Source organism: Gossypium arboreum, chromosome 9, assembly GCF_025698485.1.
Source record: "Gossypium arboreum isolate Shixiya-1 chromosome 9, ASM2569848v2, whole genome shotgun sequence".
Lineage (NCBI taxonomy): Eukaryota > Viridiplantae > Streptophyta > Magnoliopsida > Malvales > Malvaceae > Gossypium > Gossypium arboreum.
In genome coordinates this window covers 28,725,375-28,739,238 of record NC_069078.1, presented here as the reverse complement: position 1 = coordinate 28,739,238, position 13,864 = coordinate 28,725,375, and the positions used below count along the sequence as shown (strand labels likewise).

General features: G+C 39.0%; 1 non-coding gene across 1 annotated transcript; it reads left to right on the top strand.

The window, feature by feature from the left end:
- The first annotated feature begins 1,079 nt into the window (after nucleotides 1–1,079).
- Nucleotides 1,080–1,185, top strand: LOC128281192 (small nucleolar RNA R71). The gene has a single exon (XR_008271405.1). It is a non-coding gene; the product is annotated as a small nucleolar RNA R71 (small nucleolar RNA).
- The last annotated feature ends 12,679 nt before the right edge of the window (nucleotides 1,186–13,864 follow it).

The following is a 13,864-nucleotide window of genomic DNA, read 5'->3' as shown; positions in this document are numbered from 1 at the left end:
TGGTCGAGCAAACTGCGTTAAGCTCCACATGCGATGCCTTGTCCAACATTCGCTTATTTGCTAAAAGCTCCTTTAAAAATTTCATTGCGTTTGGCATCTGCGATAGAGCTTCAATAAACGGCAAGTTAATATGTAATTTTTTTAAGAGTTTAAGGAATTTACCAAATTGTTCATCTGAGCGGTCTTTCCTTGTCACGTTGGGGTATGGAACACGAGGTTTATATTCGACAGTCACTGGTTTGTTTGTATTTTGATCTACCTCACCTTGACCTTTACTTACCACAGTTTCTTGCCTCGGTTCTGGTTCAGGCTCAACAACTCCTTCGTCATCTTGAATATTAATTGCATTGAGTTATTCCATTGGGTTAGGTTCGGTATTACTTGGAAAACTACCTTGTGGTCGTTCGGAGATTAGTTTGGAAAGCTGGCCTATCTGAGTTTCGAGGTTTTAGATCGACGCTTGTTAATTTTTAAGTGCTATCTCGGTGTTCTGAAAATGGGTTTCTGACACTGATATAAACTTTGAGAGCATATCTTCAAGGTTTGGCTTCTTTTCCTGTTGGTAGGGTGGTTGTTGGTAGCCCGGAGGATGTTGTGGTTTTTGATTTCCTTAACCGCCCCACGAGAAATTGGGGTGGTTCCTCTAACCTACATTATAAGTGTTACTATTTAGATTGTTTTGAGGTCGAGGATTATTACCCATGTAGTTTAATTGCTCATTATCCATGCTGTAGCCATAAGGTTGGTATTCTGAATGGTTTGTTCCACCAATACTTGCTTCGTACTGCATTACTGGGTGAACCTGTGAAGAAGTAAGAAAACCATCAATATTTTTATTCAAGAGTTCTACCTGATTTGACAGCATGGTGACCGAATCGACGTTATAAACACTAGCTGTTTTCGTTGGCTTTGTCCTCATGACTTGCCACTGATAGTTATTCAGTGACATCTTCTCTATAAACTCATAGGCATCTTCTGGTGTTTTATTGATGATGGTTCCGCCCATTGCTGCGCCAACCATTTGCCAAGTCGAAGGATTCAGACCATTGTGAAATGTTTGTACTTGGAGCCAAAGCGGTAATCCATGGTGAAGGCACCTTCTCAGAAGGTTCTTGTATCTCTCCCATGCATCGTAGAGTGTTTCTAAATCCATCTGTACAAAAGAAGAGATATCATTACGTAATTTAGCCGTTTTAGCAGGCAAAAAATATTTTAGCAAAAATTTTTCGGTCATTTGTTCCCAAGTGGTAATTGACCCTCGTGGTAATGAGTTCAACCACTGTTTAGCTTTGTTCCTCAATGAAAAGGGAAACAACTGAAGACGTATGGCATCATCAGAAACGCCATTGATTTTAAATGTATCGCAAAATTCTAGAAAGTTTGCTAAGTGAGCGTTGGGATCTTCATCCTACAAACCATCAAACTGAACAAATTGTTGTATCATCTGAATAGTGTTAGGTTTTAATTTAAAAGTATTTGCAGCTACAGTAGGTCTAACTATGCTAGATTCAGTTCCTATTAAAGAAGGTTTAGCATAATCATACATAGTGCGTGGAGCAGGATTTTGATTAACCGCAATTGCAAGAGGTAGCTGATTGCCTTGGTTTTCAGCCATCTCTTCGATTGGGGGTTGAGTATCGTCTTCTTGCTCGTTCTCTGTGTATCTTAAGCTGTGCCTTATTTCTTTTTGGTTTCTATGAACTGTACGATCAATTTCTTCGTCAAAAAGTAATGGTCCCGACAGGTTTCTTCTAGTCATAAACTATAAAAACCTGCCAAGAGAAAGAAATAGTAGGTTAATAAATAATAATAATAATAAAATAAAATTAATTGCAAGAAAAATAAATGGCTAAAGTAATAAAAATTGAGCGTTCCTAATATCTTAGTTCCCCAGCAACGGCGCCAAAAACTTGATCGCATGATTTCGTGATAGGTTTTAAATATTTATAATTACTCATTCTTGAACTAACTATTATCACGATGTAGGCAAGTGTACCTATCGAACAGTAGTATAGTTTTAGCAAGACCGGATTGTCGAACCCAAAGGAACTAAAAGTACTAGTAATGACTATCTTTCTATTATCTAGCATAAGAATAAAGAGGTTTTTGTTTTAACTAACTAATTATCTAAACTAAGAACGCACAGAGAAAAGAATTGGGGAATTGCTTTTGGGAAAAATCAATTGACTTAAGACAATACCTAAGGAAAAATCCACCTAGACTTTACTTGTTATTCTGGCTCCAAATCAGACGATTTATTCATTCAACTTGTTCTGTAGAGATCCCTAAGTTATGTTATTATCCCTATTGAAGACTAATAACGTCTAATCCCTAGATTGAATAACTGAGACTTTTCTCTAATTAACACTTTAGGGTTGCATTAACTCGATCTATGGATCCCCTTATTAGGTTTCACCCTAATCCGAAAAAATCTTGTCACCCTATGTCTAGGTGCGCAATCAACTCTGCTTAATTATGACAAATGTACTCTTAGATAGGGTCTATTCCTCCTCTGAATAAGAACATGTCTTGAATCAGTATCCTGGGATATCAAAACAAGAATTAAGAACACATAATTAAGAACAAGTTAAATAATTATCATACGATTCAGAAAATAATAACAAGATTCGTCTTAGGTTTCATTCCCTTTAGGTATTTAGGGGTTTTAGTTCATAACTAAATAAGAAAACATCTTAGAAGAATAAAGAGTACAAAACATAAAGAAAACCCAAAACACCTAAAGGGAAATTGAGGAGAGATCTTCAGTCTTGATGATGAATCCGGCTCCTGAGATGGATCAATCGGCTTCCTTGGAGTAATTCCTTACCCCCTATTCTCCGTCTCCCTTTTCCTCCTTCTCTAGGGTGTATTTATAGGCTTTGGAATGCCTAAAAAACCTTAAAATTGGCCTTTTCTGAATTGGACTCAACTTGGGCTCGGTAGGGACACGCCTGTGGCACACGCCCGTGTTCGATTACTTCAGGCCGTGTTCGGGCTTGCCAAATTGACATGGCCTTGTGGTCTGCCCGTGTGAGGAGGCCCAGACCGTGTTGATTTTGTACTTTGGCCCATTTTCTCTGTTGTTGGCCCGTTTCTCGTTCCTTTCGCTCTCCTATGCTCTCCTAAGTATAAAACATGAAATTAAAGCATTAGGAGCATCGAATTCACCAATTCTAATGAGAAATCATCCATAAAATGCATTAAACATGGGGTAAAAGTATGTATAATTTACGGTTTATCAGTCAACATTCAAAATCTTTAACAGTTTCAAAATCAAAGGTACGGGCTAGCTGGACCTAGTTCAACAAACACAAAAACATAAAAATTAAAAGACATGCGGCTAAAACAGACTCACATGCACCATTCTAAGAAAGGCCGAAGCTTGAAGCTTCTCCCATTCTTTCCCCATGGCAGCCTTCGGTTGTGAAAGACAAACGGGGTAGAAAACATTTTGTTTTCTTTATTTTATTAACCTTTTACTTTACTAATAATAAAAAATTAAATTATAAAACATATAAAATTAAAATATTTTAGAGCATCCAACTGTCCCACTATCTTAGGTATGGGTAAATTACCCATTAAGGCCATCCAATTATAATTATTTAAGTAATTAACACCTTTAAATTAATAGCGATTGACTTTTTTAACTTTTACAATTTAGTCCTTTTTAATTAATTAACCTCATCGAAACGTTAAACTTTTTCAACGAAATTTTAATACCAACTTAATGACACTCCGTAAATATTTATAAAAATATTTACGGCTCGATTTATAGAAACGAGGTCTCAATACCTCATTTTCTAAAACCACTTGACCTTAGGGTCATACCACTTGAGCTTAATAAATAGCTTATATAACATAATTTATCAAATCAAAAACCTTTTTAAAACCATATTTGACTTGTAAATATTAAATAATAATATTTGCAAACTTACTCAGATTTGATAGCCCCGAAACCACTGTTTTTGACACCACTGAAAAATAAGCTGTTATAGAGTCCGCTAACGACTGGTACAATCAAGTTTGGAAAGAAAGGTATAAGAATCCCTTGGGAAAATGGTTGAGAACTGGCGAACAACCAGGTTAGCTTTAAGGTCAACCAATACCCCCAGCGAGGCAAAAGTGAAATGTATGAATGGAAATAAAAGACAATAAGGTTAGGACTCACTGATATGGTGAAGTTTCTAGATCACTTTCAAGTAGAGAGTTCGATTGGAGGAAGGTCTTGTAGCAAGCTTAGTAGCTCAGAGCATCAGGTGGAGTCCGTCACCCTGATATAGAACACTCATTATGAGTGAGTAGGGAGTATTTATGATTAAATTATTTTACATTGTTTACCCTCATGTGGTAGGGTTTAAATATATAGACAGAAAAAGAAGTCACTAAGTTCATTTGAACTTACTAGAGTTTGTATGGTGATTGTAGGACAAGCAATGGATCAAGGACTTTGAGAAAGGACCAAACTAGATAATGTCGAGATGGAGGATCGCTGTTGGATCAAGTCATGCCCATGGGAAAGGGGTACCATTGGAGGCTTTGCCATAGGATCAATAACAACGAAGCCATATAGAATACTTAGAATCAGGATTTTTAGGAAAAGCAGTCCTTAGCTAGATTTTAAGAGTTGTAATGTAAGCAAACAGTGTCATTTGAAATAGAAATGAATTGAATGATTAAGCATTCAACGACTTAAGGCCTTAGTTGTAGGAATCATAATTATTATTGATTTTATTTTTAGAATATTTTATTTAAGACTGTTTTGTAGGAATTAAGTTAGCAAAAACTACGTATAGGTACATTTGTGACGCCCCATACGATTCGATGGATAAGTCGAGCATGGGGTGTTACAAACATCATCCCAACCCTAATACAATATTACATGTTTTTAATGTTACAGAGCTGTATAGTAAGCATGGCTTAAACATGCCATCAATAGCAGAATCAGTAGGCATGATTTAGACATGTGATCAGTAACAGAAAAAATGACATGAAGTATCATGCATTTGGTAAAATAGTACAGTAGGTGCATTTAATTATTCTTTCAATGTTAACAGTACCATAAACCACATTTTTAACATGTGACTAAAATTTCAATAATAATATACATTATCTATTATGTAATCAGTGTCAATAGCTTATCAGTATCATGTTTTAATATCACATATTATGCGAAAAATCACCAAGTCATATAATAAAGCATGAACACATATGGCATCACAAATTCATCAGATTGGAGGTACTTACTTGGATTCAATCCTAATAAAGGATTTTATCAATCACCAAGAATACTTAGTTATTTTTTTAGTCAATATTTCAAAGTAAATTTAAACAGTTACTTTTATTAATCAATAATTATGTAAATTTTATTAACAAATCATACACCACATCAATAGGTTAAAACCCACACTTGGATTAAGGGTCTCGTGACACTAGATCAAATCTTTCCCACTTCAATGATACAAATCTAATCAGATCTCACTTGATTTGACCAAGTAATGATGGTACGACACCAAAGGTACACACGTTAGTTTCGGTTTTAGTCCAAAACAATCTCTTATGGAATCGTTTTGAGAAACTTACTCTATTAATCATTGATGGAGATCTAAAAACTTTCTTTGTACTAAGGTAAATCCAAGCAATCTAGATTGGAACCTTCACGTAAATATGTTACACACATATTAGTCATAAATCCAGCTCATATAAAGAAAAGAAAGGATTGAGATAGGTGAACATATCTTTACTTATTCTATATCAGGTTGAATCGGAGATTACAATTCAATTGGAGAATTTTGAAAAAGTGTCAAGAAATATGAGTAAGATTACTATTTAATAAATTGAAAAGAATAGAGAAAGTGGTGATAATAGTTTAGTTATGACCAAGAAATGAAAAGTAGGGGAAATTGAAGAAAAATGAGCGATGGCGAAGACAACGACGACGGTGGTGGTCCAACAGTGAAGGTCCGACGGTGGAGTACAGAATGAGAAGGGAAAAGATGGTGGAGATATGGTGGTTGGTTGGTGGTGCGGCGGTGGCTAACAATGGTGGAAGTGGTGAAAAAAGAGAAAGGTGGTGGCACAAAATGAGGAGGAGAGAAAAATATGATAGGAGAGGGAATAGAAAATGGAAACAAAATAATTTTTTTCTTCATTTACTAAGGACGATATACAAGGGTCAAAGGGGGAACAAGGGGAGTGAAAAAGGGGATAAGAAAAGAAGGAAGGAAAGATAAGGTAGGAACGAATCTCCCTTGTATGACAACAAATATGGGCGGCAAAGGGGGGTTTGACCAAGATGTTTGTGTCAAAATTAAAAGTAAATGTGACAGCCCTAAAGTGACCCTAGTCGGAAAGCGGTTTCGGGACCGCTAAACTGAGTCACCGAAATGTTCTAACGTAATATTTATTGTCTAGAATATGTGAATATGAATGTGTGAAAAATTGAATGTTTGGATTTTGTTAATTCTAAGTGAATTTTATCAAATAGGACTTATGTGAGAAAATTTAGAAATGTGCTAGGCAAATGTAAGGTGGCCTATTAATACATGTGGGAAAATGGTTGTCCTTGCATGTCAAATAACCCCTTTCCTAAGGTGAGTGGCCGCCAAGACAAGATTATGGGCAAAGGAAACATGTTTCCAACATGTTTTGCTAGTGGTGTATGTAGGAAGCCATAAAATAAAAACTAGCATTAAAGAAATGAAAAAATGAGCATGGATGCCCCCCATTGTGCAGTAGCTAAAGAGAAAGAAAAAAAAAAAAAAGGTTTTGTTCATTCATTGTTCATTCTTTTGGTTGTTCTTGAAAAAAAAGTGAAAGGAAGGAAGATTTACCTAGGTCAATTCGGCAAGTATCTTTGGCTACTAGGAGGTAAGCATTGAATTTGTTGATTTGGTTTTGTAATATGCTAAGTTGAAGTGTGGGTGCACTCTTGGTAAGGTCAAGGAAGATGAGATTTCTCATGTGTATTTAGACAATATGCCGAATGATTAAGTGTTGGAGATAGGAGTTTATTTGCATGTTAAATGATTCCTACTTAGCCCATGCTAAAATTTGTAATTTTTATGGATGATAGGAGCATTCGGCTAGGGTATAAAGGAGGGATTTTGGTTGTTCATCTAAGTATTGATGAGGAATGTACTATGGAAATAAATCGGCCTTCCTAAGAATACGAGTTGTGAATGTTTATACGTTTTGATTTAAGTAAAATAATTCATGTTTGAACACACAAGGATTCGCATTGTTCATGACTATTGTATTTAGAACGTGATTTTGAATATTCGAATATTGAAATGTAAGTATAGGTGTGATCGGTCATGGGAATTTGAGATGAAATTAGGTGATTAAAAGATGTTATAGTTGACATTGTATATATATATATACATACATTCGCCATATGGGGTAAAAATGGGTCATATGCTCATGAGATAAAATTTTGTGAATTGATGTATTAATGATGATAGTATAGTTGATGTCATGTATATATGTATAAATATTTGGCAAGACGGTTAAACTAGTTTATTTATTGACTAAGCTCAAGAAGCTCGAGGTGGAGAAACAAGCAAAGGCAAAGGAAAGAACATCGAGTAGCCGAGTTGGAACCATTTTGCCCAACACAAGGTAAGTCATTAAGCACATATGTTTGATATTGCTTAAATGATTGGAAAATCTATGCAATTGTGTTTAATGGAATGCTATATATGTATAAATGAAATTGTATGTGTATGGAGTGATGATAATTGTTGAATGTAAAAGAAATAGTGAAATGTGTAGAAAGTTTGCTTTCGGCACTATGTGTGGGCAATACGTGTGTATGGTGACGAGATAGGCACTAAGTGTGCGTGCTGGAAATATATGGCACTAAGTGTGCATGCTGGAAATATATGGCACTAAGTGTGCATGCTGGAAAAAAAAAAATACGGCACTGGGTGTGCGAGCTCGAAGGGTATGGCACTATGTGTGCGGGCTTAAATCGCGTGGCACTAAGTGTGCGAAATCAAATATTAAGCACTGTGTGTGCGTACTCTATATATATATGGAGGGTGTGTCTCCATCGAGTTGAGTATGGACAGCGGATCGGGTAAGTATCTCGGGCTCATGACGAATAGAATATACGTTCATGCTCGGGGTTGAATTTGGTAAGCCTTAAATCTATGTGATGATTGAAATTGTATGATTGTGGTGGAAATGAGTTAGTGTGTGAAAATGCTTCAAATATCTTGTTGTGTAGAATATGAAATGTGGATGTATGACTTGGTATGAGATTGGACCAAAAGGTCCGAGGAATTATGGTATAGATTCGATATGGATGAGTACCTAACCTCTTTTGTTGTTCATGTTGTAGTAACTTTATCAGTGGATTGATGAATGCTTATGACTTACTGAGTTATAAACTCACTCGGTGTTTTCTTGTCACCCATTTTAGGTCTCTCGGACTCGTATTGTTTGCGTGATCGAACCGTCGTTGAAGTCATCACACCGCTGAAATATTTTGGTATTGTCTTCGTTGTTGAAGAACATTTGGCATGTATAGGCTATTATATTTTGTTGAACTCGGGTTGTAAACTTTAAGCCATGTGAAAATGGCCTATGTGGTCGCCGAGTGGGATGCTAGAACCTATAGCCACGAGTCTTAGAAACTTTAATTTTGATAAGGTGGCCATAATTTGTGTCATGTATGATGGATGATTAAGGCCAAGGAAAGATTCATGAAATTGGCATAGTCTACTGCAGTAACTGTTGCGGACAGCAGCAGTGAGGTGAGATTGAAAAATCACTAAAAATAGTAGAAGTAGAATTAAATAGTGAATAAATTATGCAATTTAACCTTGATGAATCTAGTTTAATATGGATGGAACGAAACAACCATATGAGCAGTATACTGGGAGATATTAAAGTTCTCGTGAGACAGGGCCAGAACGGTTTCTGGGTCCCCTGTCGTGACTTTGAAAATTTACTATAAATTTTACAGAAAGAATTAGAAGTCATGCCTTATATTTGAAGATTCCATTTTGAGTCTAGTTTCATTAGAAACAAACGGCACCAGTATTAAAGCCCTGTACAAAGAGATATTCAAGTTTTAACGCGCGAAGGTCAGTGTAGTTGACTCCTGTAACATTGGTGACTTTAACTAATAAACTGTACCAATTGGCCCAATAAAAAATTCTAGAAATAAATCCATGGATAGATATATGAGTCTAAATTCAGGGAAAATTTACGGAATCAGTTTCCGAGTTTTGAAACTCGAGATATGATTTTTAAGGCGACAGTGACGCAGTTAGCTAGCCTGCCTAGAACAGCAATCGATTTACAAAGAGAGAAATAAGGAAGTAAGCCGGTAACACCACGTGTTCAAATCCGGTGACGGTCACGGGTTTGGGGTGTTACAATTTTATTGGTATCAGAGCTATGGTTTAGTCGGTTCTAGGACTACCATAGAGCGTGTGAGTCTAGCTATACATGCCAAATTGTTAGTGCTTAATAATGTGATGACTTCTGACGGTTGAAATTTTTGTTTTGATTAGCGATGGAACCCGGGATAGAGAGACCCTTGGCGGATGACGTTGAAAGTGTAGCGGCTGCTCTGCGTAAGGGACACCGCCTGTTGAGCCTCGATCATCCGCGAATAATCAAAATGAAGGCGAAACAAGCCTTCTTCACCATGATGAATGAGTGGGTCGCGAAGATGCCCGAACTAATCCTACTGTCCAACCATTCCCGAATTTAAATACTCCACCCCAAGAGCCCTTAATGCCTTCGCCATCGATCCCGTGAGGCTGAGTAAACCACCAGAGACCTGATTAGGAAGCGCGGGCTGAAGAGTTCAAGGCCATAGTTACTTGATGATGCCGAAAAGGCCGAGTTCGCTCGATAACACCATTCGAGTGTTAGATGAACTGCCTTGCACACCGATGAATGTCTTAAGTGTGCTATATCCTTGTTGAGACTCGACTTACTATTGGTGGAGGACTTTAATTTCCATAGTCCCAAATGAACGAGTTACTTGGGATTTCTTTCAATCCAATTTCAAAGAAATACATCACCAACGGTTCATCGATCGAAGCGTAAGGAGTTCTTGGAACTCAAGCAAGGCCGGATGTCCAGTGTCGAATCTGAACATGAGTTCGTAAGACTTAGTCGGTATGCCCGGAGTGTGTGGCTGATGAGGTTGCTATGTGCAAAAGATTTGAAGAAGGATTGAATGAAGATTTGAAGTCGCTAGTGGGTATTTTGGAGATAAAGGAGTTTGTAACACTAGTCGAACGAGCTCGCAAGGCGGAAGAACTGGAAAGGAAAAGAAGAATGCTGAATTTGAAGCAAGAGATTATCGTAAAAGATCGTGAGTAAAGCTCCATTCTCGTGGTAAAGAAGTTCGTGGAGGACACCAAGAAGTCGAGGGCGCATCGGGAATTTCCATTAGAGCCCGACCGTCGACGGAATCCCGAGCTACTTCGGTAGCTAGTGTGGGCAATAATCATCGAGAGAGACCTGAATGCCCCAATGTGGAAGACGACACCTAGGTGAATGTTGGGGTAAGTGCATTAATAGGGCTGTTATGGATGCGGTTCAAGGACCACTTCATTAGAGATTGCACGGAGCTAGATGAGAAGAATAAGATGCAAGGTGCAAGACCTAGTGGAACAATGGCTTGAGGTAGGCCCCGAGAATTTCGGAGGTAGGGGTGGTAATCGAGAGGAGCCTCGACACGGCTGTTCGATCCGAGGCTCAAGGCTCCTGCTAGAGCATATGCCATCCGCACGAGAGGAGGCATCCTCCCCGACGTTATCACCAGTACTTTCACTCTTTTCGATACTAATGTGATTGCTTTGATTGACCCCGGTTCTACTCATTTTTATATATGCGAAACCTTAGCATCCAAGAAGACTTTGCCTATTGAGTCTATCGAGTTTGTAATTCGGTGTCAAACCCTTGGGTCATTACGTGCTTGTCAACAAAGTGTGTAAGAAAAGTCCCTAGTATTTCGAGGTTCTTGTTTCGGCGGACTTGATGCTTTTGCCGCTCGGCGAATTGACGTTATTCTTGGTTTGGATTGGTTGACCATGCACGATGCGGTTGTAAATTGCAAAAGCAAGACTATCGATCCGAGGTGCGCGAATAACGAGATAATTCAAAGTTGAGTCTACGGACTTAAAGGGGTTGCCACCGTAATATCGCAATGTTGGCCCGTAAATATGTAAGAAAGGGTGCGAAGCGTACCTTGCGTATGTGCTCGATGACAAGGAGTCGAAAAGAAACCCGAATCTGCGCTGGTTTGTGAATACCGGATGTTTTCCGAAGAATTGCGGGTTTGCCACTGTTCGGAAATAGAGTTTGGCATCGAATTGGTACCGGTACCACTCCAATTTCGATAGCTCCGTATTGTATGGCACCAACGGAATTAAAGGAGTTGAAAGCTCGGTTGCAAGAATTGGTGGATAGAGGTTTTGCTCGCCTGAGTTTTTGCCTTGGGTGCGCCGGTGTTGTTTGTGAAAAGAAAGATGGAACCATGAGGTTGCAGATCGACTATCGTCGCCTTAATAAAGCGACGATAAAGAACAAATATCCATTACCGCGATCGATGATTTGTTCGATCAATCAAGGAGCCTCGGTGTTTTCAAAAATAGATCCGAGATCGGGCTATTATCGATTCATGAATTCGAGATCTGGACGTACCCAAGACCGCCTTGAAGCGAGATATGGTCACTACGAGTTCCTAGTGATGCCGTTTGGGCTTACTAATGCCCCTGCGGTATTTATGGATTTGATGAATCGGATCTTCAGACCATATTTGGATCGGTTCGTAGTTGTCTTCATTGATGACATTTTGGTCTATTCGCAAAATGAGACCGAACACGCTGAACACCTGAGGATAGTGTTGCGAATTTTACGGGATAAGCAGTTATATGCTAAGTTCAGCAAGTGTGAGTTCTGGTTGAGGGAGGTTAGCTTCTTGGGTCATGTGGTATCTGCATCGGGTATTCGAGTCGACCCGAATAAAATTTCAGCCATACTTAATTGGAAGCCTCCGAGAAATATTACTGAGGTTCGGAGCTTTTTGGGGCTTGCCGGTTATTACCGACGATTTGTAAAAGGTTTCTCAACGATAGCCACGCCAATGACGAAGCTACTCCAAAAGGATGTTAAGTTCGAATGGACGGAGAAATGTCAGAAGAGTTTCGATCAACTGAAAACTTATTTGACTGAAGCCCTAATCCTAGTGCAACCCGAATCGGGCAAAGAGTTTGTCATTTATAGTGACGCATCCCTACTTGGGTTGGGTTGCGTATTGATGCAAGAAGGGCGAGTTGTGGCCTATGCGTCGAGACAATTAAAGCCACATGAGAAAAATTATCCGACCCATGATCTCGAATTGGTCGCCATCGTATTCGCCTTTAAAGATATGGCGACACTACTTATTTGGTGAGAAGTGCCGTGTGTATTCGGATCACAAAAGTCTCAAATATTTGATGACCCAAAGAGACTTAAATTTGCGACAAAGACGATGGCTCGAGTTGTTAAAAGATTATGAGCTCGTCATTGATTATCACCCGGAAAGGCTAATGTGGTTGCGGATGCCTTAAGCCGAAATCACCTTTGCTTTACTGAGCGATGAATGTACACTTGTCTATCCTACCCGACAATGTGTTAGTAGCGTAATTAAAGGCCAAACCATTGTTGGCTCATCAAATTCGGGAAGCTCGAGAAAGTTGATGAGGAGTTACTTGCAAAACGGGCTGAGTGTGTTCTGAACAAGGAATCAGAGTTTCAAATCGATGATGACGATTGTTTGAGGTTCAGAAGTCGTCTGTGTGTTCCAAAGAATTCGGAGCTTATTTCGATAATTCTGAATGAAGCCCATTGTAGCCGAATGGCAATCCACCCGGGGAGTACGAAGATGTACAACGATTTGAAACGTCGGTTTTGGTGGCATGGTATGAAACGAGACATCTCTGATTTTGTTTCGAGATGTTTAATATGTCAACAAGTGAAAGCGGAACATCAAGTGCCTTCAGGATTACTTCAGCCAATCACGATACCCGAGTGGAAATGGGATCGAGTCACAATGGACTTTGTATCCGGACTGCCATTGTCAGCTAGTAAGAAGGATGCGATTTGGGTCGTTGTAGATAGATTGACTAAGTCGGCTCACTTTGTCCCCGTACGTACGGATTTTTCAATGGACAAACTAGCCGAATTGTACGTTTCTCAGATTGTGAGACTACACGGGGTGCCTATTTCCATCGTGTCGGATAGAGATCCGAGATTTACCTCGCGATTTTGGAAGAAGTTGCAAGAAGCTTTGGGTACCAAGTTGCATTTCAGCACCGCCTTTCACCCCCAAACCGATGGTCAATCCGAACGGATAATTCAAATACTCGAGGATATGTTGAGATGTTGCATCCTTGAGTTTAGTGGTTCATGGGAACGGTATTTGCCTTTGATTGAATTCGCTTACAACAATAGCTTTCAGTCAAGTATTAAGATGGCGCCTTACGAGGCTTTATACGGTCGTAAATGCCGTACCCCATTATTCTGGACTGAACTTAGTGAAGGTAAATTCTTCGGGGTTGATTTGGTTAAGGATGCCGAGCAAAAAGTTCGAGTAATTCGTGAAAGTTTGAGGGCTGCTTCGGATCGCCAAAAGTCGTATGCGGATTTGAAAAGGAAAGACATTGAATATCAGGTTGGAGACAAGGTATTTCTCAAAGTCTCACCCTGGAAGAAGGTGCTTAGATTTGGCCGTAAGGGCAAATTGAGTCCGAGGTTCATCGGTCCGTATGAAGTATCTGAACGAGTTGGACCAGTAGCGTACCGATTAATTTTACCCCCAGAGCTCGAAAAGATTCACAACGTTTTCCATGTTTCA